Source organism: Psammomys obesus, unplaced genomic scaffold (assembly GCF_907164565.1).
Source record: "Psammomys obesus unplaced genomic scaffold, mPsaObe1.curated_primary_1811, whole genome shotgun sequence".
Classification (NCBI taxonomy): Eukaryota; Metazoa; Chordata; class Mammalia; order Rodentia; family Muridae; genus Psammomys; species Psammomys obesus.
In genome coordinates this window covers 20,556,611-20,563,489 of record NW_026585894.1, presented here as the reverse complement: position 1 = coordinate 20,563,489, position 6,879 = coordinate 20,556,611, and positions in this window count along the sequence as shown.

Sequence of the window (6,879 nt, the reverse complement as noted above, 5' to 3'; positions counted from 1 at the left end):
GTGTGTGTGTGTGTGTGTGTGTGTGTGTGTGTGTGTGTGTGTGTGTGTTTTATTTTGAAGGGAGGTTGCAAGAGTGAAGGTGGAATATGGGGGAAAGAGAGAGGAACTGGGTTGCATGTGAAACTCACAAAGAATCAATAAAAAGTTAAGAAGAAAAAAGAAAACAGGACTCTAAAAAAGTTACAGTTGTTGGAGCTTAATGATTTACATGTATATGAAAACACACACACTGTTTAGGTAACTTTTCTATAAGTTTCATATTGTTCCATATTTAAATATTTTAAAATATCAGTTAGCTCAACAGTTATCTCCATCATCGAGGGGAAAAGGGAGGAAGAGGGAGGAGAGAGAGAACAGAAGAGAAGAAAGCAGAAGAGAAGTTTTGATGCTGCTCTGGCCAGAACATTACCATGAACAACACTTGTCAGGTTCCTAAGACTGAGATCACTGCCTTGCATTCAGTAGAGATATCTACAAGGCATGATTACTGGAGTTGTCAGTCCAAAATAGAATTAGAAAGAAAAAGGCTAGGAAATGGTAAGGGCAAGAGAAAGGACAACAGAAGATGGGCTAGTTGCCATTTGGGATCCAGACAGGGAAAACAAAGCCATTACAGGCACTGTACTCTAAAGTTTGCCCCCACAGTGGGATGTGTGAGTTGGCATCCCTGAAGATCTTCATTTCGAAGGAGAGAAGATTAAAGGGGGAAGCTCATCAGAGCGTTCAGCAAGCCATGAGCTTCAGCAAACAAATCGACACTGTGGATGTTCTCTCTATGCTGAGCCTGTATTGTGATGTGAAAAGTGAACTGAACCAGCACCAGGAAGGCAGATGCAGGATGACGAGATACTAAACAGTGGATTCAAGGTCAGCCTGGGCTATTTGAGACCCTGTCTCAAAACAGTAACAACAACCAAGAGTGAGTTGGACTTTTCTTATACATCTGGGAAGTTTTTGCTGACAGAACAGCAGCTCTAGAAGATGCTGTTGGTTGCCTTTGCCTCCTCCTCCCACCTCTTACTTGTTTCATTTCATCTCCTCTAAAAAGCTAAAACTACTAGATGTTCACTTTCCCCCTTATAAAAAGCTCCCTTGTGGCTAGATCAGGGCATATAACCTTGCAGAACCTGAGAAACAAGAGCCTGGGAAAATAAGCCTTCCCGATTTAAAAAGAAAGAAACTTTTGCTTATGCTCTGCTTTAGATTGGGTGAAGTAATGATAACTGGAGCTATGCTAACCACTTTGTCACCATAAGGAAACAAGTTGAAGTTTAAATGCCAATACTGTAGGTATATTAGTTACTATTCTATTGCCGTGAAGAGACACCATGACCAAGGCAGTTTATAGAAAAAAAAAAAAAAGGATTTAATTTGGAGACTTGCTTACAGTTTCAGAGATTTCGTGCTTGATCGTAATAATTTTAGGAGCATGACAGCAGGCAGGCAGGCATGGTGCTGAAGCACTAACCGAGAGCTTATATCCTGATCCTCCTGCAGTAGGAAGAAATGAGACTGGGCCAGTGTGGGGCTTTGAAAAGCTCAAAGTCAGCCAGGGCAGAAGTTGGGAGTTGGGGGGTTTGGATGGCACACTCCTTTAATAACAGCACTTGGGAGACAGAGGTAAGTGGAGTTCTCAGTTTGAGGCCAGCCTGGTCCACAAAGTGAGTTTCAGGACAGTCAAGGCTACACATAGAAACCCTGTCTTAAAAAAGAGAAAGAAAAAAGTAAGAAAGAAAGGAAGAAAAAAAAAAAAAGAAAACTCAAACCTGACTCCAAGCGACACATTTCTCCCCAACAAGGCCACACTCCTAATCCTTCCAAAACTGTTTCACCAATTAGGGATCAAACATTCGAGTATATGAGCCTCTGGGGGCCTTTCTCATTCAAACTACCACACCAGGTAAGATATGGAAAAGTAGAAAATTCTTCTATTTTTTATGACTTGACTAAAGAGCTGTATTAGCCAACCAAATAATCAAACTTCTTCCTTGGTGTTTTCATTATTTAAGCCAGATTTTACTTTGTTGTTCAGTTTCTTACAACAACAACAAAAAAAAAAAACCCTCATATCTCTCTAAGAGTATATTGATTGATTTTCAACTTGACAGAATCCAAAGTCACCTGGAAGCAGGAGCCTCCGGGCATGCTTGTGAGGGATTATCTAGATTAGATTAATTGAGGTAGGAAGACCCATATTAAATGAGGGCAGCACCATTTTCTGGGCCAGGGTCCTGCAGCACATAGAAGGGAGGAAACAAGGGAGTCGCAAGCACTCATCACGCTCTGCTTGATGTGAGATGCAGTGCAACGAGCTTCCTCAAACTTCTGCCCACACGTAGGATGGACCCTACCCTGTAACTGCAAGCCGTGTAGCTTTTATGAGGGTGTTTCATAAAATACCTCTATCAGATTGACCTGTTAGTAAATTTGTGGTAATTTTTTTTTTATTAATGATTGATGTGTGGGGCCCAGCCCACTAAAGGTCATGCCACCCCTGGGCAAGTGGTCATGGGTTATACATGAAAGCAAGTTCAGAAAGTCATTGAGAGCAAGCCTATAATGTAGCATTTCTCCATGTCCTCTGATTCAGTTCCTACTTCCACGTTCCTACCTTGAGTTTTGTTTTAACTTCCTTTCATGATAGATGGACTGTAAGCTGACATAAACCTTTACCTCCCCAAATTGGTTTTGGTTAGTATTTTATCACAGCAATAGGAACCTCACTAACATACAGGCTCTCTGCTCCATGACTTCCCTGAAGTAGAGTACCATGCTTCCTTTATTTCTACACCACCTGTATGTATCCTTGAAGACCTCCAAAGCGTTTTTCTTCACAGTTACTTGATGAGGTCGCCATGTTTCCTGTGGTGTTCAACCACACAATCTCTAGTCTTTGCCACCTGGCTGGCCTTTCCCACAATGTTCTCTCCTTCAAACCAAGCCTCCCCTTAGATGTGAATGGGGATTCCTCTCTTGGTCCCAGGAGGTCCTCCGCCCCCAACTCAGTTCCTATTCTACAAGCCATGGCCCAACACTTTTCCCACACAAGTACTGTCCAACCCCAAAGAAGCATGAAAACAACAAAGAAAAAATATAGCCACCTTGCTTCATTGGTGAAAAGTCAGCTACAATTATCTAATATAGTTTCTAAGTCACAAACACTCCGGACTTTTCAGGAAACAGCAGAACACATTTGTAGAAATCCCCTGAGGTATCCTGGGAGTTACTCTTATTTCTCTCTTGTGAGTGAAATTTAGCTAATGGTTCTACTGTGTTTTTGGAATCAGTGATTTTTTAGTCTCCTCTGAAACCATGGGCCAGCTGAGGGCAGCCTCAGGGCATGGGAGAGAGTTCTTCAGGCTAAATGTAAAAAAAAAAAAATCTCAACCCCTCAAATGGGCCTGTAAGATGGCTCAGCAGATGGAGGCAAATGCTACAAAGCCTAACTACAGGACTTCAATTCTAGAACCCATGTAAGGATGGAAGAGAAAAATCAACTCCACAAAGTTATACCTGACCTCCACCTTCATACCCACACACATCACCCATCCTCCCACAATGACAATAAATAGAATTTTTAAAGGAACTAAAAGGAAAAGACTCACCAAACAGGTATGCAGATGAAGTGAGAAAGATGCAAGGGAACTTCTGTAGCCTTAACACTTACTTGACAGCCAGTGAGGGAGTGCACGGAGCTTTGTTCAGTACTGGGGCCTGAACCAGATCCTGAGCATTGCGAGGTGAGCACTCTACCACTGAGTTCTATTTTCAGACCCTTTGTTTCTCAGATAAGTCAAGCAATGGAAGGGTGTTTGGAACTCGGATTTGAGACTGGCATTTATGAACTTAGCTGTCGTGGACACACAGTGTGACTGTTTGCTTCTGGCATCTAGCCAGCAGTGCCCAGCTCTCCCCTGTAGTGTCTGCACAGCTTCCACTGCTTCTGTCGGTGTCAGGCATGTGCAGTGTACCACGCAGTGGGGCCTGTGTGCTTGTGCAGAAGACAAGCTCACGGTAACCCTCTATTTCCTGTTTGAAGATGACTGAGTGCTTGTTCCCAGTGGCAGCAACTGACTGTTTCTTCCCTTGTGCCTAGTTAAGAGCTTTCAAAAGAACAATGACATTTTTGATACAAATGCTTTGTTGTCCTCTGGGGGTTGGGGGACAGGTATCCAGACACCTCTTCAGGGACAAAGACTTTTAAAGTACCACTTCCCTGATGTCCACTACCCAAATTCCATTGAAAATCAGAAGCAAAAGTGGGGCATAGTGTTTCCGACAGACTTTCAACTTGCCTTCCTTTATTCCAGAGCCTGAAATCTACAGATTTCAGTTCCCAGGATCCTCTGTAATCAGAGGTTGGGCACACGACCTTTGTTTCAGCAATCTATCACACTGTAAGATCTGGATTGGGCTCTGAACTTTGTGCAGCTCCAGACCCAGAAGAGACAGAAGTCTTCTAAAAAGAGGGGTGCAGGAACAGAAGCCAGATGGTGGTAGTGCATGCTTGTAATCCCAGCAATCAGGGAGGCAGGGGCAGGTGGATCTCTGAGTTCAAGTCCAGCCTAGTCTACAAAGTGTGTTCAGGACAGCCAGGGCTACACAGAGAAACCAGGTCTTGAAAAGCTGAAGAAAAAGAGGAGAAGGAGGAAAAAGAGGAGGAGGAGACTCGGAAGGTTCCAGATTGAGGCCTCTGAGGCTCTCCTTCTCCTGTCTGATGCCAGGGCCAAAGATGCTGAGCTACTGGATGTAGGTGTTTGTTCTCTACTGTTATCTTGGCTACACTGCCCTGGCTCTGAAGCATCCAATACCAGATGTTTGGCCCTCCCTAGGGTTCATTAGCCATGTAATATACTTTAATACACCTCTTTCTGCTTAAACGATCTCAAATGGATGCATGCTTTTGTTTGAGTGCAAAGCCTTGAGCTGTTGGAGAAGGAACTGAAATATTCTCCCCATCCCCCCCACAAAAAAAGATAAAACTAAAGTATTCTGGGAATGTAAGAATTAAGACCAGCAGTTAAAAAACCTCCCTTGTGCTCATTCCCAATCAGTTAGTCCCTAAAGGGAACCATAGCTTAGATTCTTATCACTGTAGATAAATTTTGTATTTTATGAGAACCTCACATAAATGGAAAATATCATATTTTATTCCATCTCCAGTTTCCTTTTTAAACATTTTTCTAAGAAATTCAGTTACATTCTTCCCTGCTTGTTGCTGTGTAATATTCCAGTTTGTTTCTGTGTCTACATGTCATTTGGTATTTGGATTGCTCCAAGTTTGAGGGCATTATAAGTCAGTCTGCTATTCTGAATATCCCCTGACAGCATATACTTATAGGTGGAAATTTTGTGTTTGTTTGTTTGTTTGTTTGTTTGTTTTTTAACATTTTGTGTAATCTCGGTGAGTGTCACATCATGCACCTGGTCCCGAATTGTTTGTTTGTTTGTCCCCTAGTAACATAAACATAAGTAGGTGGAATTGTTTGTTGTTTTTTAACTTTTTATTGCTTCTCAGTAAGTTTCGCATCTCTCCATCTAGAACTGTTTATAGGTCAACTTTGGCCAAGCATTAGTGGCTATAACTAAACAACCTTTTAAGGGAGTCAAGCTAATCTGATTCCAAGCATCAGTGGACAGAGCAAAAGGCCCAATCAAAAGTCTTTGTCAACACACCTCAGAGAAAGTCCCCAACTTCCAAAATAATCCTTGGCACAAGAGAAATTGAGCAAGGCAAATTTGAAGTGAAGGTTGCCATGATTTGGGGCTCAGCGGACTCACATAGAAATCTTTGCAACCTTCATGAGATTGTAAATGCTCCTAAATAAATAAAATGCAATCTACAATCCTAACAAGTTCAAGGACAACAACATGCAAAGAGATTATTCATTATTTTCTGTTCCTTTTATTTACCCAATTCCATCTTACAGTTCTCATGCATTCAGCCGGAGTCTTACGGAGGTGGTTTTCTACTACAGAAGGGAAGACCCTATTCATTCAGGAATGTCCTGACATTGCCTGGGCCTTGGTGTCATCCCTTACCAGGAGTGGAGCAAAATAGGACACACTGATTAAACTCTCTCTCTCTCTTTTTTTATATTTCTTTGTTTGTTTTAATGTGTATATGTGGGGGTGAGAGTATCATAGCATCCATGTGTAGGTTCAAGGACAATTTTCAAAAGTCCATTCTCTCTTTCCACCATATGGGTCCCAGAAGGCAAATTAGGTCACCAAGCATCTTTTCTCTGCTGAACCATCTTGCTCACCCTTAATTAAATTCTTCAAGGCAAAGCTTTCTCAGCTGAAAAATGGGAATGATATTGACACCTACTTCAAGATATCTGTCCCATAAAGTAGTATACCAGCTATGGGATTTATTTAACTATTATAAACTAAAGCAGAACAAGGTTTGTTTTTGCTCTCAACACTGTTAAGAACCTTCGTGATCCTGAGCAATTATTACTGACACCTGCCATCCATCTCCTACCTCAACCAGTTCTACTTCACCTGGTCACATGATTATCCCCATCTCCACCATTCTTTGTACGAACTCATTTAGAAGCAAAATACTTTTCACCTTAGTCAGCTTTGGTTCTGATGGACATAGTCCAGCCCACTTTCTCAACTCAGAATCTCATCTGGAACACTCTCAAGATCAGGATCCCAGTCTGCTTGCAGTAGCTGGTATGCCCACTATGGGTGAAGATAGGGATCAAACAATTCAATACAGTGCTCCCCAAGACCTTACTAAACCGGACAGATAGAGACAGATACGGAGAGAAGACATAAGTCATAAGGACATAAGAAATAATTTAAAGTTTTCTCCCTAGAAAGACTGAAGTAGCAAACTCTCCTACTCTCTTCCAAATGAAAATCTTA